Raw genomic sequence first — 26829 nt, 5'->3', positions numbered from 1 at the left:
TCCTAGAAGAGCTCATGTAAGAGGCCAGTATTAAAGTTAAAAGGCTACCTTTCAGTGTCTCTGTTTCCTAACCTTGTGCTGACCAGCTCTATGGCCACACTCTGAAATTCAGTTCTCTCTAGAGTGACCACCTTCTGGTCTTCCCGTCTTTCTTACATTAGATTACATTTAATGGGAAGAGGGGCGCTGACAAGGCACACACATGGTAGTCAGAAGACAACTTGCAGGCGGTGTGTTCTCTCCTTCTACTATGTTGGTTCAGAAGATCAAACTCAGGTATCAAGCTTGATGATAAGCAACTTTATTGGCTGAGCCATCTCACCGGTTTGATCCTGGTATCTTAACTCAGTCTATCTTCTGTGTTTTCCCAGATCCCATAGTCATAGTGCTTAGCACACCATAGTACAATCTTCTGCTCGTTTTTTTATTTCTTCCAGAGGCAAGGGTTTGGTTTTTTTTGTTTGTTTGTTTTTCTTTTTTTTGTTGTTTTTTTTTGTTTGTTTTGTTTTGTTTTGAAAGTTATCTAACACTCAAACTCAACCTAAGGCTGTCTCATAGGGAATAGTTAATAAACACTGGATGAATGGATGGACATTTTTGTTAATACTACATCATCATAGAGCAGTAACCAGACCAGATTTGGTTTCCACAACTTGAGTCTATAGGTGTTAGGGTGGTGCCCATTCTACCTGTACTGGCCAACATATCTAACCATAACGCCTCACTCCCTCTCTCTCCCCTATGAGATTATGACTGCTGAGATGAACTGAGGCAAGGAGGTAAGCAGTGTGTGCTCACCGTGTTGCCTAAGCCTATCACATAAGCAGCATGACTCACACTAGTCATGTCCCTACTAGAAGCCCAGAACTACCCTGTCTGTGGTTTATAGTTAGCAGGAACTTACTAGATATCCTGTAGGCCTTGAGCGATTACAGTGTGTCTGTTTCCTAATGTGTATCGAGCTATGCAATAACATAAACCTTGCCACAAAACCACAGCCCTTTCAGAGGGTAAGGACAGAGAAAGAGTGCTTCCCAAGATAGGACAATAATCCACTCATCTATGATGGGCTGAACAGCTAACATGTCTCCCAAGCAACCCTTGCGTTTGTCGTCAGCTTGAAACCATCATGTTGCTTGTTCTGTCCTTTAACCTGCCATGATATACCATACTTGTCCTTTAAAAATGTCTTTGGGTTAAACTGCAAACATCTCGGGGACTAGGACTATATTTGTATATCTCCATCTACACTATGTCTGCCATTGTATGTATCAGAGAGGAGTAAATGAGGAAGCTAAAGACTATGCTGGCTGCTTTATTTTATTTTCTATTATTATAACAGAACACCACACCCTGGGTAGTTTATAAACAATGGAAGCTCATTTGGATTACAGGGCTAGAAACTAGGAAGTCCAAAATGGAAGAGTCACTTCTAGTAGGACTTTCTTTCGACCACAAACATCATCACATAATATTGACTCCTACTATAATTAGATCCAAGTCCGGAAACTGAAATTCAACTCCTGCAAGTGTCCTACACACACACACACACACACACACACACATACACACACACAATGTAGAAAAGAAAAAAGTAAAATAGAGTGCCCCAGAAAGTTAGTTTTCATTTGATTTTCACAAATACCTTGAGGAGATAAGGCTAAATCTGTGCATTAAGAAAATTAAAGCACACAGAGGTGAAAATGCTTGCCAAGGGCCAGAGTTGAGATTAGACCACAGGTGGGACAGTTAATACTGATTGTTAACCTAACAGGATCTAGAATCACCTAGGAGACAAGTTTCTGGTGATGTATGTGAGGAAGCTTCTAGAATGGGTTAGTTAAGGTTGGAATACTGATCCTCATTATAGGTGGCATCATTCCATGGGTTGGACTCCCAGACTGGAGCACCAGCACTCATCTCTCTGCTTCCTGACTATGGATTCAATGTGCCTAGCTCCTCATATTCCCACCACTGTTACTCCTCTCATGACGGACTTACTGTACCCTGGAAGTATGAGCCAAAATCTTCTCCTTCCTCAAGTTGCTTTTGTCAAGTATTTTGCCTCATGTCTTGGTTAGGGTGACATTGCTATAAGGAAACGCCATGAACAAAGTGCAAGTTGGAGGGAAATTATTTATTTGGCTTATGTTGGTCCTATCACTGATCATCATCTAAGGAACAGAGGAGGAACCTGGAAGCAAGAGCTGATTCAGAGACCATGGAGAGGTGCTGCTTACTGGCTTGCTCCCCATGGCTTGTTCAGTCTACTTTCTTATAGAACTTGGGACCAACAAGCCCATGGAGGCACTATCTACAATGAGCTGGGTGCTCCCCCATCAATCAAATATCTTTAAAAAATGTATAATAGGCTTGCCTAAAACCTGATCTTAGGGAGACATTTTCTCAATTGAGGTTTCTTCCTCTCTGATGACTCTGGCTTGTGTCAAGTTGACATAACACCATTCAGAACATCTCATTAATGAGAAAAGCAGCTAACACACACAATCTGATTGCCATGCTACTTCTTGTCTTAGATTCTCTATAATGCCATCCAAAATGTGAGCATTATCATGTAAAAGATCACAGCTACAGTCCTTGTGCACTATATCTGGTTTTAATTACTTAAGAGCTGTGCAAAACAAATACAATGATTATTGAAGTGCTCATTTTGAATTTAAGTCCAGGACCGGGAACTTCAATTTTCTAGCTGGGGCCCAAACCTCGCTCATCCTGGCCAACAACTCCCTGCTCCCAAACCCTGTGGGAGAGAGAGCTCATCACCAAGACAGGTGGGCACTCCTGAGACTGCAGGGCAGGAGAGACCTCCAGTACTGCCCACCCTTGCCCATGTCCCTGGCCCAAGAGGAAACTGTATAGGGCCTCTGGAAACAGGAACATAGGGGCACTCAATGTTCCGGTGCAGACACCGCCCATACCTGAAGGATCCAGGTCAAACAGCTCTCTGAACCCAAATACTGTGGAAGGGAGAGCTAGACCTTCAGGGGACAAACATACCGGGGAACCCAGAGGAGACTACTCTCTGCCCACATTTCTGACGCTACAGGAAAACGCCTAGCACTATCTGGGCCGCCTGTGCACAGGGTCCCAAGCGAAGGCAGGGCAGGCCCTTCTGGTTGCTGTCCTCAGAGAGATGAAACACGGCTCTGAGGAGTGATTTCAGGCCGGAGACCAGAGGTAAGACCAACTTTTCTGCTCCAAGTGACCTGCCTGGTGGACTCAGGACACACGCCCACAAGAACAGCTGACGACCAGTAGACAGGAACAACTACACACCTGAAAGCAGAACACCTTGTACCCATAACTGGCTGAAAGAAAACAGGAGAACAGGTCTACAGCACTCCTGACATACAGGCCTATAGGATGGTCTAACCACTGTCAGAAATAGCAGAACAAGGTAACACCAGAGACAACCTGATGGCAAGAGGCAAACTCAGGAACCCAAGCAACAGAAACCAAGACTACATGGCATCATCGGAGCTCAATTCTCCCACCAAAGCAAACACTGAATATCCAAACACACCAGAAAAGCAAATTCTAGATTTAAAATCACATTTGATCATGATGATGGAGGACTTCAAGAAAGACATAAAAAATGCAGGGAAACACAAATAAACAAGCAGAAGCCCATAGAGAGGAAATGCAAAAATCCCCGAAAGAATTACAGGAAAACACAATCAAACAGGTAAAGGAATTAAAAATGGAAATAGAAGCAATAAAGAAAGAACAAAGGGAGACAACCCTGAATATAGAAAATCAAAGGAAGAGACAAGGAGCCGTAGATACAAGCATCACCAACAGAATGCAAGAGATAGAAGAGAGAACCTCAGGAGATTCCATAGAAATCATCGACACAACTGTCAAAGATATGTAAAATGAAAAAAGATACTGGCCCAAAATATACAGGAAATACAGGACACAATGAGAAGATCAAACCTAAGGATAATAGGTATAGAAGGATAAGCTCAAAGAACCAGTAAATATCTTCAACAAAATCATAGAAGAAAACTTCCCTAACCCAAAGAAAGTGATGCCCATAAACATACAAGAAGCCTACAGAATTCCAAATAGATTGGACCAGAAAAGAAACTCCTCGTATCACATAATAGTCAAAACACCAAATGTACAAAACAAAGAAAGAATATTAAAAGCAATAAGAGAAAAATGTCAAGTAACATATAAAGGCAGACCTATCAGAATTACACCAGACTTCTCACTATGAAAGCCAGAAGATCCTGGACAGATGTCATACACACCCTAAGGGAACACAAATGCCAGCCCATGTTACTGTATCCAGAACTCACAATTAACATAGATGGAGAAACCAAGATTTTCCATGACAAATCCAAATTTACAAAATATCTTTCTACAAATCCAGTCCTACAAAGGATAATAAATAGTAAAGGCCAACACCAGGAGGCAAGCTACACCCTAGAAAAAGCAAGAAACTAATCATTTTGCAACAAAACAGAGAGAAGACAAGCACACAAACATAATCTCACATCCAAATACGAATATAACAGGAAGCAACAACCACTATTCCTTAATATCTCTCAACATCAATGGACTCAATTCCCCAACGAGACACAGATTAACAAACTGGATATGCAATGAGGACCCAACATTTTGCTACATACAGGAAACACACCTCAGAGACAAAGACAGACACTACCTCAAAGTAAAAGGCTGGAAAACAACTTTCCACGAAAATGGTCTGAAGAAGCAAGCTGGAGTAGCCATTCTAATATCAAATAAAATCAATTTTCAACCAAAGTTCATCAAAAAAGATAAGGAAGCACACTTCAAATTCATCAAAGGAAAAATCCACCAAGATGAACTCTCAATCCTAAATAACTATGCTTCAAATACAAGGGCACCTACATACGTTAAAAAAAAAAACCTTACTAAACCTCAAAGCACACATTGCCATTGCACCTCACACAATAAGAGTAGGAGATTTCAACACCCCACTCTCATCAATGGACAGATCATGGAAACAGAAATTAAACAGAGACATAGACAAACTAAGAGAAGTCATGAACCAAATGGACTTAACAGATATTTATAGAACATTCTGTCCTAAAACGAAAGGATATACCTTCTTCTCACCACCTCATGGTACTTTCTCCAAAAATGACCATATAATCAGTCATCAAAAAGGCCTCAACAGATACAGAAAGATAGAAATAATCCCATGCATCCTATCAGACCATCATGAGCTAAAGCTGGTCTTCAATAACAATAAGGGAAGAATGCCCACATATACATGGAAGTTGAACAATGCTCTACTCAATGAAAACCTGGTCAAGGAAGAAATAAAGAAAGAAATTAAAAACTTCTTAGAATTTAATGAAAATGAAGGTACAACATACCCAAACTTATGGGACACAATGAAAGCTGTTCTAAGAGGAAAACTCATAGCTCTGAGTGCCTGCAGAAAGAAACAGGAGAGAGCATATATCAGCAGCTTGACAGCACACTTAAAAGCTCTAGAACAAAAAGAAGCAAACACACCCAGGAGGAGTAGAAGGCAGGAAATAACAAACTCAGAGTGGAAATCAACCAAGTAGAAACAAAAAGGACCATAGAAAGAATCAACAGAACCAAAAGTTGGTTCTTTGAGAAAACCAACAAGATAGATAAACCCTTAGCCAGATTAACCAGAGGACACAGAGAGTGTGTCCAAATTAACAAAATCAGAAATGAAAAGGGAGGCATAACAACAGAGTCAGAGGAAATTCAAAAAATCATCAGGTCCTACTACAAAAGCCTATATTCAACAAAACTTGAAAATCTGGAGGAAATGGACAATTTCCTAGACAGATACCAGGTACCCAAGTTAAATCAGGAACAAATAAACCATTGAAACAACCCCATAACTCCTAAAGAAATAGAAGCAGTCATTAAAAGTCTCCCAACTAAAAAGAGCCCAGGTCCAGATGGGTTCAGTGCAGAATTCTATCAGACCTTCATAGAAGACCTCATACCAATACTATCCAAAACTATTCCACAAAATTGAAACAGACGGAGTGCTACAGAATTCCTTCTATGAAGCCCCAATTACTCTTATATATAAACCACACAAAGACCCAACAAAGAAAGAGAACTTCAGACCAATTTCCCTTATGAATATCAACACAAAGATACTCAATAAAATTCTTGCAAACCGAATCCAAGAGCACATGAAAACACTCATCCATCATGATCATGTAGGCTACATTCTAGGGAAGCAGGGATGGTTTAATATACAGAAAAGCATCAATGTAATCCACTATATGAACAAAATGAAAGATAAAAACCACATGATCATTTCATTAGATGCTGAGAAAGCATTTAACAAAATTCAACACCCCTTCATGAAAAGGGTTCTTCCTGGAAAGAACAGGAATTCAAGGCCAATACCTAAACATAATAAAAGCCACATACAGCAAACCAGTAGGTAATATTAAACTAAATGGACAGAAACTTGAAGCAATACACTAAAATCAGGGACTAGACAAGGCTGCCCACTCTCTCCCTACTTATTCAATATAGTTCTCAAATTCCTAGCCAGAGCAATCAGACAACAAAGGGGGATCAAAGGGATACAGATTGGAAAGGAAGAAGTCAAAATATCACTATTTGCAGATGATATGATTCTACATTTAAGTGATCCCAAAAGTTCCACCAGAGAACTACTAAACCTGATAAACACCTTCATCAAAGTGCTGGGTATAAAATTAACTCAAATAAATCAGAAGCCTTCCTCTACACAAAAGAGAAACAAGCTGAGAAAGAAATTAGGGAAATGACACACTCCATAATAGTTCCAAATAATATAAAATACCTCGGTGTGACTTTAACCAAGTAAGTGAAAGATCTGTACGATAAGAACTTCAAGCCTCTGAAGAAAGAAATTGAGGAAGATCTCAGAAGATGGAAAGATCTCCCATGCTCATGGATTGGCAGGATTAATATAGTAAAAATGGCCATTTTACCAAAAGTGATCTACAGATTCAATGCAATCCACATCAGAATTCCAACCAATTCTTCATAGAGTTACACAGAACAATTTGCAAACTCATCTGGAATAACAAAAAATCCAGGATAGCTAAAACTATCCTCAACAATAAAAGGACTTCCGGGGGAATCACTATCCCCGAGCTCAAGCAGTATTACAGAGCAATAGTGATAAAAACTGTGTGGTATTGGTACAGAGACAGACAGATAGACCAGTGGAATAGAATTAAAGACACAGAAATGAACCCATACACCTATGGTCACTTGATTTTTGACAAAGGAGTCAAAACCATCCAATGGCATAAAGATAGCATTTTCATCAAATGGTGCTGATTCAACTGGAGGTCAGCATGTAGAAGATTGCAGATCGATCCATTCTTATCACCCTGTACAAAGCTTAAGTCCAAGTGGATCAAGGACCTCCACATCAAACCAGATACACTCAAACTAATAGAAGAAAAAGTGGGGAAGCATCTCGAACACATGGGCACTGGAAAAAATTTCCTGAACAAAACAACAATGGCTTATGTTCTAAGATCAAGAATCAACAAATGGGATCTCATAAAAGTGCAATGCTTCTGTAAGGCAAAGGACACTGTTGTTAGGACAAAACAGCAACCAACAGACTGGGAAAATATCTTTACCAATCCTACAACAGATAGAGGCCTTATATCCAAAATATACAAAGAACTCAAGAAGTTAGACTGCAAGGAGACAAATAACCCTATTAAAAATGAGCTTCAGAGCTAAACAGAGAATTCACAGCTGAGGAATGCCAAATGGCTGAGAAACACCTAAAGAAATGTTCAACATCTTTAGTCATAAGGGAAATGCAAATCAAAACAACCCTGAGACTTCACCTCACACCAGTGAGAATGGCTAAGATCAAAAACTCAGGTGACAGCAAATGCTGGCGAGGATGTGGAGAAAGAGGAACACTCCTCCATTGTTGGTGGGATTGCAGACTGATACAACCATTCTGGAAATCAGTCTGGAGGTTCCTCAGAAAATTGGACATTGAACTGCCTGAGGACCCAGCTATACCTCTCTTGGGCATATACCCAAAAGATGCCCCAACATATAACAAAGACACGTGCTCCACTATGTTTATAGCAGCCTTATTTATAATAGCCAGAAGCTGGAAAGAACCCAAATGCCCTTCAACAGAGGAATGGATACAGAAAATGTGGTACATCTACACAATGAAATATTATTCAGCTATCAAAAACAATGACTTTATGAAATACATAGGCAAATGGATGGAACTGGAAAATATCATCCTGAGTGAGGTTACCCAATCACAGAAAACCACACATGGTATGCACTCATTGATAAGTGGCTATTAGCCCAAATGCTTGAATTACGCAAGATGCACAGAACGCATGAAGCTCAAGAAGGATGACCAAAATGCAAATGCGTCACTCCTTCTTTAAAAGGGGAACAAGAATACCCTTGGGAGGGAATAGGGAGGCAAAGTTTAGAACAGAGGCAGAAGGAACACCCATTCAGAGCCTGCCCCACATGTGGCCCATACATATACAGCCACCCAATTAGATAAGATGGATGAAGCAAAGAAGTGCAGGCAGACAGGAACCGGATGTAGATCTCTCCTGAGAGACACAGCCAGAATACAGCAAATACATAGGTGAATGCCAGCAGCAAACCACTGAACTGAGAACGGGACCCCCGTTGAAGAATTCAGAGTTAGGACTGGAAGAGCTTGAAGGGGCTCAAGACCCCATATGAACAACAATGCCAACCAACCGGAGCTTCCAGGGACTAAGCCATTACCCAAAGACTATACATGGACTGACCCTGGGCTCCAACCTCATAGGTAGCAATGAATAGCCTAGTAAGAGCACCAGTGGAAGGGGAAGCCCTTGGTCCTGCCAAGGCTGAACCCCCAGTGAACATGATTATTGGGGGGAGGGTGGTAATGGGGGGGGAGGATGGGGAAGGGAACACCCATATAGAAGGGGAGGAGGAGGAGGGGCTAAGGGGATGTTGGCCTGGAAACCAAAAAGGGAATAACAATTGAAATGTAAATAAGAAATATCCAATTTAATAAAGATGGAGAAAAAAAATGGAAAAAACAACAACAACAGTACCGAAAGACTATACATGAACTGGCCCAGGCTCCAACTGCATATGTAGCAGAAACTAGCCTTGTTGGGTCACCAGTGGAAGAGAAAGTCCTTGGTCTTGCCAAAGTTGGACCCCCAGTGCACAGGAATATGGGAGAGGAAAATATGGGGACTGTATAGTGGGAATACGCATATGGGGGAGGGGGAGGGGAGGGGATGGTGGCTTATGGACAGGAAGCTGGGAAGGGAAATAACCATTGAAATATAAGCAATGAAATGTATAATAAAAAACTTTAAAAAGCCATAATGTATAGCTAAAAAAAAAGAGAGAATATCCATTTTTCTATACAAAAAATAAAGTAACTATGGAAATGTGACCCTCTGTGACTAACATTTGCTGACATCTGATCAGACCCTTTCATTCTGGGGTTTTCATCAGAATTTAAAATGCTCTCCAAATGTATCAAATGACCCTGTGTTGAAGCAGATGAATAACGTCAAAAATGTCAGATTCTAACATAACGTTTTTTATTCTTCAATCTTTTTTTACAGTCCAGTCTTTATCCCTATCTCAGTCTGCACTCTGGCTGTTCCACATCTTTTTTTTTTTTTTTATTAACTTGAGTATTTCTTATATACATTTCGAGTGTTATTCCCTTTCCCGGTTTCCGGGCAAACATCCCCCTCCCCCCTCCCCTTCCTTATGGGTGTTCCGCTCCCAACCCTCCCCCCATTGCCGCCCTCCCCCCACCAGTCTAGTTCACTGGGGTTCAGTCTTAGCAGGACCCAGGGCTTCCCCTTCCACTGGTGCTCTTACTAGGATATTCATTGCTACCTATGAGGTCAGAGTCCAGGGTCAGTCCATGTATAGTCTTTAGGTAGTAGCTTAGTCCCTGGAAGCTCTGGTTGCTTGGCATTGTTGTGCATATGGGGTATCGAGCCCCTTCAAGCTCTTCCAGTTCTTTCTCTGATTCCTTCAACGGGGGTCCTATTCTCAGTTCAGTGGTTTGCTGCTGGCATTTGCCTCTGTATTTGCTGTATTCTGGCTGTGTCTCTCAGGAGCGATCTACATCCGGCTCCTGTCAGTCTGCACTTCTTTGCTTCATCCATCTTGTCTAAATGGGTGGCTGTATATGTATGGGCCACATGTGGGGCAGGCTCTAAATGGGTGTTCCTTCAGTCTCTGTTTTAATCTTTGCCTCTCTCTTCCCTGCCAAGGGTATTCTTGTTCCCCTATTAAAGGAGGAGTGAAGCATTCACATTTTGATCATCCGTCTTGAGTTTCATTTGTTCTAGGCATCTAGGGTAATTCAAGCATTCGGGCTAATAGCCACTTATCAATGAGTGCATACCATGTATGTCTTTCTGTGATTGGGTTAGCTCACTCAGGATGATGTTTTCCAGTTCCAACCATTTGCCTACGAATTTCATAAACTCGTTGTTTTTGATAGCTGAGTAATATTCCATTGTGTAGATATACCACATTTTCTGTATCCATTCCTGTGTTGAAGGGCATCTGGGTTCTTTCCAGCTTCTGGCTATTATAAATAAGGCTGCAATGAAAATAGTGGAGCACGTGTCTTTTTTATATGTTGGGGCATCTTTTGGGTATATGCCCAAGAGACGTATAGCTGGATCCTCAGGCAGTTCAATGTCCAATTTTCTGAGGATCCTCCAGACTGATTTCCAGAATGGTTGTATCAGTCTGCAATCCCACCAACAATGTAGGAGTGTTCCTCTTTCTCCGCATCCTCGCCAGCATCTGCTGTCACCTGAGTTTTTGATCTTAGCCATTCTCACTGGTGTGAGGTGAAATCTCAGGGTTGTTTTGATTTGCATTTCCCTTATGACTAAAGATGTTGAACATTTCTTTAGGTGTTTCTCAGCCATTCGGCATTCCTCAGCTGTGAATTCTTTGTTTAGCTCTGAACCCCATTTTTAATAGGGTTATTTGTTTCCCTGCGGTCTAACTTCTTGAGTTCTTTGTATATTTTGGATATAAGGCCTCTATCTGTTGTAGGATTGGAAAAGATCTTTTCCCAATCTGTTGGTTGCCGTTTTGTCCTAACAATAGTGTCCTTTGCCTTACAGAAGCTTTGCAGTTTTATGAGATCCCATTTGTCGATTCTTGATCTTAGAGCGTAAGCCATTGGTGTTTTGTTTAGGAAATTTTTTCCAGTGCCCATGTGTTCCAGATGCTTCCCTTGTTTTTCTTCTATTAGTTTGAGTGTGTCTGGTTTGATGTGGAGGTCCTTGATCCACTTGGACTTAAGCTTTGTACAGGGTGATAAGCATGGATCGATCTGCATTCTTCTACATGTTGACCTCCAGTTGAACCAGCACCATTTGCTGAAAATGCTATCTTTTTTCCATTTGATGGTTTTGGCTCCTTTGTCAAAAATCAAGTGACCATAGGTGTGTGGGTTCATTTCTGGGTCTTCAATTCTATTCCATTGGTCTATCTGTCTGTGTCTGTACCAATACCATGCAGCTTTTATCACTATTGCTCTGTAATACTGCTTGAGTTCAGGGATAGTGATTCCCCCTGAAGTCCTTTTATTGTTGAGGATAGCTTTAGCTATCCTGGGTTTTTTGTTATTCCAGGTGAATTTACAAATTGTTCTGTCTAACTCTTTGAAGAATTGGATTGGTATTTTGATGGGGATTGCATTGAATCTGTAGATTGCTTTTGGTAAAATGGCCATTTTTACTATATTAATCCTGCCAATCCATGAGCATGGGAGATCTTTCCATCTTCTGAGGTCTTCTTCAATTTCCTTCTTCAGTGTCTTGAAGTTCTTATTGTACAGATCTTTTACTTGCTTTGTTAAAGTCACACCGAGGTACTTTATATTATTTGGGTCTATTATGAAGGGTGTCGTTTCCCTAATTTCTTTCTCAGCTTGTTTCTCTTTTGTATAAAGGAAGGCAACTGATTTATTTGAGTTAATTTTATACCCAGCCACTTTGCTGAAGTTGTTTATCAGCTTTAGTAGTTCTCTGGTGGAACTTTTGGGATCACTTAAATATACTATCATATCATCTGCAAATAGTGATATTTTGACTTCTTCTTTTCCGATCTGTATCCCCTTGACCTCCTTTTGTTGTCTGATTGCTCTGGCTAGAACTTCAAGGACTATATTGAATAAGTAGGGAGAGAGTGGGCAACCTTGTCTAGTCCCTGATTTTAGTGGGATTGCTTCAAGTTTCTCTCCATTTAGTTTAATGTTAGCAACTGGTTTGCTGTATATGGCTTTTACTATGTTTAGGTATGGGCCTTGAATTCCTATTCTTTCCAGGACTTTTATTATGAAGGGGTGTTGAATTTTGTTAAATGCTTTCTCAGCATCTAATGAAATGATCATGTGGTTTTGTTCTTTCAGTTTGTTTATATAATGGATCACGTTGATGGTTTTCCGTATATTAAACCATCCCTGCATGCCTGGGATGAAGCCTACTTGGTCATGGTGGATGATTGTTTTGATGTGCTTTTGGATTCGGTTTGCCAGAATTTTGTTGAGTATTTTTGCGTCGATGTTCATAAGGGAAATTGGTCTGAAGTTCTCTTCCTTTGTTGGGTCTTTGTGTGGTTTAGGTATAAGAGTAATTGTGGCTTCATAGAAGGTATTCGGTAGTGATCCATCTGTTTCAATTTTGTGGAATAGTTTGGATAATATTGGTATGAGGTCTTCTATGAAGGTTTGATAGAATTCTGCACTAAACCCGTCTGGACCTGGGCTCTTTTTGGTTGGGAGACCTTTAATGACTGCTTCTATTTCCTTAGGAGTTATGGGGTTGTTTAACTGGTTTATCTGTTCCTGATTTAACTTCGATACCTGGTATCTGTCTAGGAAATTGTCCATTTCCTGAAGATTTTCAAGTTTTGTTGAATATAGGTTTTTATAGTAAGATCTGATGATTTTTTGAATTTCCTCTGAATCTGTAGTTATGTCTCCCTTTTCGTTTCTGATTTTGTTAATTTGGACGCACTCTCTGTGTCCTCTCGTTAGTCTGGCTAAGGGTTTATCTATCTTGTTGATTTTCTCAAAGAACCAACTTTTGGTTCTGTTGATTCTTTCTATGGTCCTTTTTGTTTCTACGTGGTTGATTTCAGCTCTGAGTTTGATTATTTCCTGCCTTCTACTCCTCCTGGGTGTATTTGCTTCTTTTTGTTCTAGAGCTTTTAGGTGTGCTGTCAAGCTGCTGACATATGCTCTTTCCTGTTTCTTTCTGCAGGCACTCAGCACTATGAGTTTTCCTCTTAGCACAGCTTTCATTGTGTCCCATAAGTTTGGGTATGTTGTACCTTCATTTTCATTAAATTCTAAAACGTTTTTAATTTCTTTATTTCTTCCTTGACCAGGTTATCATTGAGTAGAGCATTGTTCAATTTCCAAGTATATGTGGGCATTCTTCCTTGATTGTTATTGAAGACCAGTTTTAGGCCGAGGTGGTCCGATAGCACCCATGGGATTATTTCTATCTTTCTGTACCTGTTGAGGCCCGTTTTTTGATCAATTATATGGTCAGTTTTGGAGAAAGTACCATGAGGAGCTGAGAAGAAGGTATATCCTTTTGCTTTAGGATAGAATGTTCTATAAATATCCGTTAAGTCCATTTGGCTCATGACTTCTCTTAGTCTGTCGACATCACTGTTTAATTTCTGTTTCCATGATCTGTCCATTGATGAGAGTGGGGTGTTGAAATCTCCTACTATTATTGTGTGAGGTACAATGTGTGTTTTGAGCTTTAGTAAGGTTTCTTTTACGTATGTAGGTGCCCTTGTATTTGGGGCATAGATATTTAGGATTGAGAGTTCATCTTGGTGGATTTTTCCTTTGATGAATATGAAGTGTCCTTCCTTATCTTTTTTGATGACTTTTAGTTGAAAATTGATTTTATTTGATATTAGAATGGCTACTCCAGCTTGCTTCTTCTGACCATTTATTTGGAAAGTTGTTTTCCAGCCTTTCACTCTGAGGTAGTGTCTGTCTTTGTCTCTGAGGTGTGTTTCCTGTAGGCAGCAGAATGCAGGGTCCTCGTTGCGTATCCAGTTTGTTAATCTATGTCTTTTTATTGGGGAGTTGAGGCCATTGATGTTGAGAGATATTAAGGAATAGTGATTATTGCTTCCCATTATATTCATATTTGGATGTGAGTTTATGTTTGTGTGCTTTCACTCTCTTTGTTTTGTTGCCAAGACGATTAGTTTCTTGCTTCTTCTAGGGTATAGCTTGCCTCCTTATGTTGGGCTTTACCATTTATTATCCTTTGTAGTGCTGGATTTGTAGAAAGATATTGTGTAAATTTGGTTTTGTCATGGAATATCTTGGTTTCTCCATCTATGTTAATTGAGAGTTTTGCAGGATACAGTAACCTGGGCTGGCATTTGTGTTCTCTTAGTGTCTGTATGACATCAGTCCAGGATCTTCTGGCCTTCATAGTTTCTGGCGAGAAGTCTGGTGTGATTCTGATAGGTCTGCCTTTATATGTTACTTGACATTTTTCTCTTATTGCTTTTAATATTCTTTCTTTGTTTTGTGCATTTGGTGTTTTGACTATTATGTGACGGGAGCTGTTTCTTTTCTGGTCCAATCTATTTGGAGTTCTGTAGGCTTCTTTTATGCCTATGGGTATCTCTTTTTTTAGGTTAGGGAAGTTTTCTTCTATGATTTTGTTGAAGATATTTACTGGTCCTTTGAGCTGGGAGTCTTCACTCTCTTCTACACCTATTATCCTTAGGTTTGATCTTCTCATTGAGTCCTGGATTTCCTGTATGTTTTGGACCAGTAGCTTTTTCCGCTTTACATTATCTTTGACAGTTGAGTCAATGATTTCTATGGAATCTTCTGCTCCTGAGATTCTCTCTTCCATCTCTTGTATTCTGTTGGTGAAGGTTGTATCTACAGCTCCTTGTCTCTTCTTTTGGTTTTCTATATCCAGGGTTGTTTCCATGTGTTCTTTCTTGATTGCTTCTATTTCCATTTTTAATTCCTTCAACTGTTTGATTGTGTTTTCCTGGAATTCTTTCAGGGATTTTTGCGATTCTTTCAGGGATTTTTGCGATTCCTCTCTGTAGGCTTCTACTTGTTTATTAATGTTTTCCTGTGTTTCCCTAAGGGAGTTCTTCACGTCTTTCTTGAAGTCCTCCAGCATCATGATCAAATATGATTTTGAAACTAGATCTTGCTTTTCTGGTGTGTTTGGATATTCCATGTTTGTTTTGGTGGGAGAATTGGGCTCCGATGATGCCATGTAGTCTTGGTTTCTGTTGCTTGTGTTCCTGCGCTTGCCTCTCACCATCAGATTATCTCTAGTGTTACTTTGTTCTGCTATTTCTGACAGTGGCTAGACTGTCCTATAAGCCTATGTGTCAGGAGTGCTGTAGACCTGTTTTCCTCTCTTTCAGTCAGTTATGGGGACAGAGTGTTCTGCTTTCAGGCGTGTAGTTTTTCCTCTCTACAGGTCTTCAGCTGTTCCTGTGGGCCTGTGTCTTGAGTTCACCAGGCAGCTTTCTTGCAGCAGAAAAGTTGGTCTTACCTGTGGTCCCAAGGCTCAAGTTCGCTCGTGGGGTGCTGCCCCCGGGCTCTCTGCGGCGGCAGCAACCAGGAAGATATGCGCCGCCCCTTCCGGGAGCTTCAGTGCACCAGGGTTCCAGATGGCCTTTGGTGTTTTCCTCTGGCGTCCGAGATGTGTGTGCAGAGAGCAGTCTCTTCTGGTTTCCCAGGCTTGTCTGCCTCTCTGAAGGTTTAGCTCTCCCTCTCACGGGATTTGGGTGCAGAGAACTGTTTATCCGGTCTGTTTCCTTCAGGTTCCGGCGGTGTCTCATGCAGGGGTCCTGCCGCTCCTGGGCCCTCTCCCACGGGAGCCCAGAGGCCTTATACAATTTCCTCTTGGGCCAGGGATGTGGGCAGGGGTGGGCAGTGTTGGTGGTCTCTTCTGCTCTGCAGCCTCAGGAGTGCCCACCTGACCAGGCGGTGAGGTCTCTTTCCCACGGGGTCTGGGAGCAGAGAGCTGCTGCGGGCCGGGATCCGCGGGTGTGGGACTTCCGGTAAACAGCCTGTTCCACATCTTATACTTCCTCCTCCTCCTCCACCCCCATCTCAAGAGCATGTTCCCAACTCCCAGCCCCCAACCCTCACCCCACCGGACCTCCCCACTTCCTGAGGCCTCAAGTCTCTTGAGGGTTAGGTGCATATTTTCTTACTGAGTCAAGACCCGGAAGTCCTCTCCTGTACATGTATTGGTGGCCTCATATCAGTTGGTGTATACTGCCTGGTTTGTGGTTCAGTGTCTGAGCAATCTTGGGGGTTCCAGGTTAGTTGAGTCCAGGTTGGTCTTCCTATGGGGTGGTCGTCCTCCTCAGCTTCCTCCATCCTCTCCCTTATTCAACCACAGATGTCACCAGCTTCAGTCCGTTGGTTGGGTATAAATATCTGCATCTGACTCTCAGCTGCTTGTTGTGCCTTTCAGAAGGCAGTCATGATAGACTCGTGTTTGTAAGCATACCATAGCATAGTAATGGTGTCAGGCCTTGGGGCCTCCCCTTGATCTGGATCACACTTTCTCTTAGGCTCCTTTCCATTTTTGACCCTGCAATTCTTTCAGACAGGAGCAATTCTGGGTCAGAGTTTTTGATTGTGGAATGGCAACCCAATCCCTCCATTTAATGCCCTGTCTTTCTTCAATTTCCCTCTCCTTACTGTTGGACATTTCATCTAAGTTTTGAGTTCTGAGAGTCTCTCACCTCCCAGGTCTCTGATACATAAATGATAACTTAATTTTTAAGAGGCAGAACTTATTGGAAAATCTTCTGACAGTAATGGTGGGTCTTATAAGAGGTATTGGGGCCCCAGTCCCCGTCTTTGTCTCTGTCTCTGTCTGTCTCTGTCTCTCTGTCTCTCTCACCCTCTCTTTGCCCCCCATCTCATTTCCTGGCCATGAGATGAATAGCTTGGTCATATGCTCCCATAAGTTCATTGCCACAAGCTCAAAACCAGCAGGGCCATCTGGTCACAGATTGAAAACTCCAAAACTTTAAGCCAACCCTTTTTTGAAGATTATCATCTTCACAGTAGTGGAAAACTAACATCACACATTACCTACTGGTGAATGCGTAGTAAGGTAGAGGAGGAAGGATTGGTGTTTTTGTTTGTTTTTTTTTTTCAAATTTTTTAACATAGAAAAGATACCAATCTGTAAAAGAATATAATTGTTAATATAAGTCAGCATTGTCTTCTCTTTTTCTGAGATTGTACTTCTGAGCATACTTTGAAAATGTGCTAAATTGAAAATCATGTAGAGAATCCAAACCATCTGAGTCCCACACCCTCTTAGGAGAAGAAAAAGCTTGGCTTCCAAAGCCACACACTATGATTAAAAGCAACCAAAGTTGAAAAGAAGTAGAGTAGAATTTCCCAAGTACTCACTCAAGTTAGAGGAGATTAACCTCACATCTGTTAGTGGAAGTGAATGCCTTTTTACTCTCATTTTTAGCTACAAGAAATAGTTTTGCAAACATGTCCTTCCTTTCTCTGAACAGTTGATGGACCACTGGTGTTTCATAAATATGACTATGTGACCAGCCGGGTAGAGTCAGCTGATTCCAAGTGCCTCTGAGTCCTAGTGGGGACTCCTCAAATCACCACAGAACCAAACCTTTATGAGTCCTTGGGATCAACTCTAGTAAATTATATGACATCAGCCATTCTCTGTGGGGTCAACACCTTCCCACACAGGCCATAGCTGCACTTCTTATATTTATTAACAAAATAATACATTGAATCTAGTTGCCACAGAGACTGACAGTTTCACTCAGCAAATCTATGTGATAGAGAAGATTGAGGGGGAAAGGGCCGTTCTCCAAAACTTGTGATGTTAGTCATGATGCCGATGGCAGCACTCCAAGAAATTAACTGCTATTGTGTTCACCTGTGTAGACTCAGCCTCATGCTTCCTGTAAAGTTTTCATCAGGAAAAGAACAGGTTTTCTTCACAGAGAAAAACAAATGTCTTATCTGTGCTCCTAGAAGAATCTGACCCTGGAATATTTGAGAGTTCAGGGAGGATTGGACTGCTTGCCAAGAAGTACTTGCAAGCACAAAGTTTGAACTCAACAATGGTGTGGGAAGTTTATACGGTAATACATTTTATTGCAGAAGCATAACTCATAGTATCACTATTCCCAAAAAATGTTTCTGCTGTGGACAACTGATGACTCTTTCTTTAAATGCTCTTGCTCTGGTGTCTCTGTCCCTTTTCGTCTCTGCAACATCGTTTTAAGTCTTTATGGCTTGGCGTGGCTTGGCTTGTCCGTTCCTAAAACATTGCTATTCCTGGACACTAAGTTCATGACCTCTGCTCTTCCTGTGCAGTCACTCTAGGATCATTGTAACCTGACAGATGACAAGTCTGAGCTATACCTCAAGATGAGAATTGTGTAACTAAAAGATGGATGTATCTAATTTCCCACTGTTCATCTCCATTTGGAAATCCCAAGACTCATCGTGTCCAAAAGTGAGTTCATCTAATACCCATTAAAATAATTCCTTCTTGTATTTTTGAACCTTGAAATCTCTTTGCTCAAACCACAACCTACCCAACAGCTCATTCTTTATTCCTCCTTCCTACAGACTGCTTCTTTTCCTTCTCCATCACAGTCTTAAGTAAATCTTGTGGTTACACTGTTTTCTGGTTTTAACGCCTAAATTGCTACAGCAATGACTTCCACTCTCGCTTTTTCCTATGCATTATCCAGAGATGACAGCCACCGTGATCTTTTGAAAAAGAGATGATGACAGAGAGAGATGAGGTGAAAAGAGGGAAGGAAGAAGGGGAGAATGAAGGTGTCACAGCAGTATCACTCTGTGATACTTGCTGTGCATTTTCACTGTCTGCAGAAAAATCTTGGTCCTTGGTTATCTGTTGCTACTATGCTGACTTTTCCTCATCCCTTACCATACTCTTGAGAAGTCTCTATGATAATACAGAATTATTCTTCAGTTCTAGATTTTAGATCAAGCTACTAGGCTTCAAACATTTTTACCATTGTCTCCACAACCTTCACTTGGCTCATGGCTCCTTTTCTTCAATATTTCTGCTGCCCATCCTCTCTATAATCCTTGTGGTCTAAGTTGAATGTACTACCAGTGTGCCTTACAACCACCCCAAAGACAATGTCCTGAGAAGCATCACATGTTTAACCTGTGACATCGCCATAGGAGCCTTCATACAAGGGCACTGTCATAAATGCATAATGGATAAGGGGAATGTTTGCCAAAAAAATATGTTTGAAATCTTTTGGCCATGAAACAGATTGTCTGCTCAATTGCTCATCCGAATTACCAGTCATTCACAGCAGAAGCTTTTTCTGGAAATGGTGGTCCTATGAGTTATGCTTCCCCAGTCTCCACATAAACTTCTCACACCCTTGTGGAGTTTGAAATTTGTGCTTGCTAAATACTTCTTGGCTAGCCACACATTCCTTCTGACTCTCAGATTGGGTTGAGGAGTTAACACTCAGAGAACAGAATTACTGTTGTTAGCATCATAAGAAATAGACACATGACACAAGTGTCTCAGTAAAACCAACTTGATTTCTGCAGAAAGGTACACTGAAGTAGTGAGCATTGGCCAATAATGTGGAGCGGCAGGCCTTGGAGAGAAGCTGACATTTTGTAGGGAGGTGAAACTCAGGAGAAAAGAACCTTACATTTCAGGAACTAGAAACATGAAACCTATGTGGGGGGTTACTAAATGGCGCTGTCTGGAAATGGAGTCATCCTTGCTCAGGTGATCAGCTAAGTTTGACAATAGGCTTCTCACAGAATTCACAGAAAGCTAAAAGGACTCGGGGCTTGGAGACTTGCTACTTTGAGGAGGGGATTTCAAAAAAGCATGAGACCACACTGTTTGGCAGCAAGGAACTTTTACAATGAATGTCAAATTTTCAGTTTATACAAGTCCCCAGCCTCTCTTTACACGCTTCTTTCTGTAAATGAATAGTTGTAGATTCCTCCCCAATAACCACGACTCCACTAGCGCTGAGTAGTTGCCTGAGTTTCCAGTGCTAGACATCATTTCTTGAACAGCTCTGAAATTCAACTAGAAGAGCTGTTAGTAGCTGCCACTGTGAAAATCAGTGTGGAGAATTCTCCAAAAAAGCTAAAAATAAAGCTATGTATAACTCAGCGACACCTTTGGCTCTGTGTGTGTGTGTGTGTGTGTGTGTGTGTGTGTGTGTGTGTGTGTGTGTGTATGTGTACATGTATGTGTATATACATATGTCTTTGGCATATGCCCAAAGGACTGGACATCCTCCTCCACAGACACTTGCTCAACCATGTTCCTTGCTGCTCTGTTCACAATAACTAAGAAGTGGAAACAACCAGAATGTCCTACAACTGATGAGTGTATAATGAAAATGTGGCAAAAAAAACCACACTATAAAATACTGTTCAACTATAAAGAGAAATGAAATCATAAACTTTGTGTATAATTGGATGGTATTGAGTAAGGTAACCCAAACCCAGAAAGATATACAATATCATTTTTATCTTGTTTTGAGTCACAAGTTATTATTGTCTACGTGTGCGCTCTCTCTCTCTCTCTTATTTCCATGTTCTTTATCTCATGAGAGCTCACTCTAATAAGCCCAATATATGTCTCTGTATGCATTTAAATATCTCAAAGATATACATCTAATTTTATATATTTATATTTATTAATCTAAAAAATATATTAGAAGTGCAAATATATTTTTCTCTCTATATAGAAGTATAGTATTTCCTTAGGTACTCATGTGTTTTAAATTTACTCAGTTCAGTCTCCATCTGAACTAATCTCTTGTCAGTACAAAACGTCAGCATAGGATATGTCCTCAAGAAGATGGGCACATTTTATAAAACTATGACAAACTTCAAATTGCTTATTAGGAAAGAAAGAGGATGTATGTCTTCTACAGAGCCATCCAGAGGATAGCATGATAAGGTCATTTAGCCTTGTGGAGTCTAATAAAGTATGAAATGATAGATAACCAATGAGCCTGAATGAAGTTCCTTAAAAATGTATGATTTATACTGAGACATAAAATATTAAAGGAGAACTATCAAATGTTGCTCTCTTACATTGCTGGCAAATGAGAACTAAGTCACACAAGGAACAAGGATGGCTAAGAAAAAAATTCATCATCCCCTTGGACATTGTATTGAGATTTAAAGAACTTCAAACCAAAGCCTGTCTACATCTACTGTTTCTCAACAAAAACCAGAACTGGGAAGCCTTCCATTGGTCTTAATTAATGTTTATAATCCATAATTAATTGAATGAGATGTAATCTACTTGGAGGGAGACAGCTCAGAAAAATTACTACTTTGCTTTCCTGATCTCGAGAAATAAAATCTTTCAAACCCAACTTTCAGGCTTTGTTTCTCAAGAAGCACTCTATAAAGTTGACAGGCTAGTCATTCTTGAAATTGATCTTGTGTCTTCAGAATGCTAGCTTCCATTCATACTGATGCTACTAAGTTCCATCATAGGCTGATAAGCATTGTCACCCCAGAGTAAGCCTTAACACACAGAGAGACATGTGCCACACACTAGGGCATTGTCTCTCATTCTCATTTTTTTTCCTGCCTGATCATCACATATGCTGCCAAAGATTTCCATGCCAATGGTTCTGACATCTAAGCTACTGGCTTAATTTCTACTCAAGTAGGTGATGACAAATTCTAAAACCAGAAGGCCAATCTGGAAGCTCCAAAGTCTCAGGCTAGACTGTCACCAGCTCCAAATCTGACTCTATAAACTCTCCAAGTTCCTTCTTAGGGAAGCATCAGCCACCAGTTTGGGATTTTAAAGTATCACTTTTAAATCTGGGTGTATTAGTCTGGATTTTCTAGAGTAATAGAACTTATAGAATGAATTTCTCTGTAAATATAGAAAAGGGATTTATTAGAACGACTTACGGGCTATGATCCAGCTAATACAACAAGATCCAAGAGTCTAGTTGTTATTCGATCCAAGAGGCTGAATGTCTCAGTTGGTCTTCAGTTTATGCCAGAATCCAGAAGTAGGTTCTAAAGTCAGTGAAGGAATGGACTTGCTATCAAGGTAAGAGCAAGTAGGTGAAGGGTGAAGCTTCTTTCTTCCATATTCTTTATATAGGTCACCAGCAGAATATGTGGTAGTTCTTCCCACCTCAAAAGTTCCAGATTAAAGGTGTGTCTATCCACCTCAAAGATCTGGATCATAAACAGATCTTCCCACTTCAAATGATCTAACTAAGCAAAAGTTCTTCACAGGTGTGCCCAGACACTTTGGGATTTTAGTTAGTTCCTGATATAGTCAAGTCGACAACTAATACATGTCTTTAATATTAGCACTTTGGAGACTAGTGCATGATTGCTGTATGTTTGAAGCTAGCCCAGGCTATACAGCAAGTACTAAACCAACCAAGATCCTATTTCCAAAAAAAAAAAAAAAGATTGCCTTTTGATTTTTTATCTAATATTGGAGGGTGTAAATTAACTAATGAAATTGTAGGCTCTGCCCTTTGACATAAAATAACTGTTTTACTTAGTTTTCTATTGCTGGGAAGAGGCACCATGACCAAGGGAACTTATAAAAGAAAATTGAATTGGAACTCCTAGCTCCAGAGGGTCAGAGTTCATAGCCATCACAGTAGCTGAGAGTTTACATCTTGAGACAACAGCACACTCATAGTGACACAGCTCCTCTATCAAAGCCATACCTTGTCATCCTTCCCAAACAGTTCCATGGCTTTCAAGTGATCAGGGATTCAATTATATGAGCCTTTGGGAGCCATTCTCATTCAAATCACCACAATCACCAACTCTTTGGGTGATTTTTAAAGAAATTCCAGGAAATGATAGCAATTGACCCATTAAGAACAAAACGTAAGGGGTCATTAATATTTTCAAGTGCATTGACGCAACTAGAAATCTCCCTGAAGAGAAATATGACTCACAATTGAGCCAGGCAACACTATGAACCCAAGACAATGTTAATGCCAAAGTGAGGGTATATTAACTGGATTTCCTATCTATGTTAAGAAGCAAGAAAATAGAGATTTTACTTGAGAGGATGGGGCTGAGGGAAGGGACTACTCGAAGGTACAGGAAGAGAGTAGCAGAGGAGAGAGAATGAGAGCCCCAATCACATGAACAAACGGAGGCAAGTGAGCCTGTGCTGACGACTTAGCCTCTCTGACCACAGTGTAGACCTATAAACCTGTCATGTTGTTCAGAATCATCTGAGTTTTGCTTTGGAACACAATGAGGGATAAGAAAATTCAGTCATTAAGAGAAAATGGAGAATGATCATGACTTTAAAAGCAAAGCTGGCTGCTGCCTTATGCCCTAGGAGATATCGATGAAACAGACTAAACGTAGAGATATGAAAGCGGACCTACTCCAAGAAATGTTCATCTGTCCCATGTGAGGTAAGGTCCTGGATGCTCTAGTCTAGGGGAAAGAAGAGACAGGTAAGCAAGGAGGAAACACTGCTCACTGACCCTCATCTTCTGCTTCTAGGGTACAAACTCCTCTTCAAAGGGCAAATGAAGAGAAAAAGGAGTATCAATGCTAGGATCAATCTATTAATACTGAAATTATTTTGCTGCCCAGATTTCATGAACAACATGACAGGTTTATAGGTCTACACTATGGTCAGAGAGGCTTGAGTGCATCCTCAGTCAGGCTTCTTCTGAGAAAGATTCAGTGCACCAGCCCCCTTTCAATGGACCTAGCACTTAAATCAGCTGGAGAAAGTTGGTGAGTAATGTTTTCTGAGTTTATCTTTCTGGTTTCTACTTTAATCATTTCCTGTGGAGATTGTTCCCAAGTTATCCCCTGATCAGACAGCTGGATTCAATTCATCTCTCCCCACCCATAGTTTAGATCGCTGGAAACTATTGAGAAAGAAACACACACATTTTTAGCAGCACAGCAGACCATTGCAGTGCCTCAAGCTAACCGTCTGGAGATCTGCAGCCCCAGGTTAGACTGATTCTCATTGTTACCATTTATTTTGTAAAAAGGAGCCAGAGCCAAGTGTGGCTTTAGTAAATGACCAGGTGTGGATAGAAAATTCAGTTCTTACAGAGGCTGAAAGGGAGGAATTATAGCACCTACGTTTAAGTGTAAAGATGAGTCTGCCTTCCCTGCTGCTGTCTCTGTTTTTCTCTCTACAGAATCCCCAAAGCTCACAAGTAGCTATCTCTTTGCATTAAAAACTGTTTTCTGCTTCGAAAGATTTATTTATTTATTTATTTACTTACTTACTTTTTATATTTTCTACCTATACCCATGAGTGTTTCACCTGCATGTACATATGTGTACCACATGGATGTCTGGTACCCACAGATGACATATACTACCAGACTGCCAGGGAGGACCTTCACCATTATGACATCCCAAGATGATGCCACTTGTCAATCATACCCAGAGTTTATGCAGAGAGCTCTCTGACTGACTAGTGAGTACTTCATGGAGGGGGAACAAAACTTTGTCATAAACCCTTTTGAAAAGTTTCTCTCTTTGGCTTAAGAGGGTACAGCAAGAGTTTCATTTGTGCGTGTTGAAGAAATAAACAGAAATATTTTATTTGGATTCATTACATTTACATCCTATATCAGAGAAACATTTGAGTGGTATTTTAAAGGCTTCTGGAGAATATTCAGATACATTCTTTGTTACTTGGTTCTTCCACACTGTTAAGGAGGTATTATCAGCACAAACTTCTATTATATGGACATTCAAATAAAAACATTCTGGGCAGAAAAGGGGACTGGTGATGAAATAGCTACATGCCACTGGGAATGTTCTTAATGTCACTGATACTTGAGATGAGATAAATGGTCAATGCATGTGCTATGTATTTCACTGAAAGAAAAAAAGAAAGACAAGGAGAGTTTAGTTTTTATCTGTGAGGAGTAGGGAAGGGATAGCCTGGTAAGAAGTGAGGAGGGAAGAGAATCAGCCCCAGACAAGCTGTCTTATAAACATGATGTTGACTGAAAGGTGGCTGATCAAGCAAGAGCCTATCCTTCAACCATGGCAGAGGGTTAAGGTGTGGAAAATAGAGCTATGCTCCAGTTGACTAGAATTGGTTTGAACTTAATAAACAAGTCTTGACTTTTGATTTTGATGTTTCTCTGAGATTTGCTTATTTCTAAACTTGCCCTGGGCCATGGTGGTATCTAGCTCCACCAAGGCTTATACCCCAATCCCCACAAGGGCAACTTTCTACATTCTATTTTTTTAAAGACTGAAATACAACTTTAATATTCCATATGGGAAGACAGAATCATTTTTAATGCATATTTTTATTGATATTTCAAATGTTATCCTCTTTCCCAGTTTCCCCTTCATAAACCCACTATCCCATCCCCACCCCCCCTTCTTTTATGAGGGTGTTCTCCTACCCACCCACCCACCCCTTCCTGCCTCCCTGCCCTGACATTCCCCTACACTGGGCCATCGAGCCTTTGCAGGATCAAGGGCTTCTCCTCCCATTGGTGCCCAATAAGGCCATCCTCTGCTACATATGCAGCTGGAGCCATGGGTCTGTCCACGTGTACAGTTTGAATGGTGGTTTAGTCCCTGGGAGCTCTGGTTAGTTGGTATTGTTGTTCTTATGGGGTTGCAAACCCCTTCAGCTCCTTCAATCCTTTCTCTAACTCCTCTAACAGGGACCCTGTTCTCAGTTCAAAGGTTGACTGCAAGCATCCGCCTCTGTTTTTGTCATGCTCTGGCTAAGCCTCTCAGCAGACAACTATTTCAGGCTCCTATCAGCATACACTACTTGGCAATAGAGAACATTTATAATTCTACATAATTCTCCAACAGTTGAAAGAGAGAATTTACTCTGAGTGGTATGATAAGTGCCTTTAGTCCCAGTACTCAGGAGTCAGAACCAGGGGATTTCTGAGTTTGAGGACAGCCTTGTCTACATAATGAGTTCCAGGACAGACAGGGCTACCCAGAGAAACCTTATTTCGAAAAAGGAAGAAGAGGAGGAGGAGGAGGAGGAGGAGGAGGAGGAGGAGGAGGAGGAGGAAGAGGAGGAGAAAGGGGAAAAAGAGGAGGAGGGGGGAGGAAAGAAAAAAGAAAGAGAATTTGTAATTCTTTGTGCCTAGATTTCTCAAAATGAGCATCTTATTTTAGAACACATTGACCTGCTCCTCCCTTGTGCCATTATGCCATTGTCTGGCATTTGTCAACCAATTTATAATCACCAAGATCTAGAAAACTGGGTCACCTCACACTTGCCCATGTATTCTTTGTTAGCTGTTTCCTATGCTTTGCTTCACATTCTCCCATAATCATGTGCTACAGTGCTATACTCTTCTCAATTCCCAGTGCCTTTTAATCATCAACCATCATTAAAAACACGGTCTGTCTGATTTTAGATACATGCCCATGGTGCTTTCTGTCTTAACCTTCTCATTAGGAAGCTGGTGTGGATGGCTGTAGATTTGTATTTCATAAAGGGTATTTTGAAAAACTTATTCTGAGGTTGGATAAATTGGAAAGTATTTAATCAAATCATATTTTTCCTAGGAAATATTAGTACAGCAAGTTCTGTCAAGTCAGAAATGTCTGTTGCACTCTCTGCTATGCACCCACCCCCCATACCCAGGAGAGTGCGTGGCACTGGTAATGTACTGGTTATTTCTAGAGTGAGTGATTTTCAGAGACTTTAT

General features: G+C 40.8%; 1 long non-coding RNA gene across 1 annotated transcript in view; it reads left to right on the top strand.

The window, feature by feature from the left end:
* Positions 1-26829, top strand: part of LOC103692000 (uncharacterized) — a 49136-nt gene that overhangs the window by 9916 nt on the left and 12391 nt on the right. The window lies entirely within an intron of this gene.

Source organism: Rattus norvegicus, chromosome 13 (assembly GCF_036323735.1).
Source record: "Rattus norvegicus strain BN/NHsdMcwi chromosome 13, GRCr8, whole genome shotgun sequence".
NCBI classification, from domain to species: Eukaryota; Metazoa; Chordata; class Mammalia; order Rodentia; family Muridae; genus Rattus; species Rattus norvegicus.
Note: the sequence above shows the minus strand (reverse complement) of the source record. Positions and strands in the feature narration are given on the sequence as shown.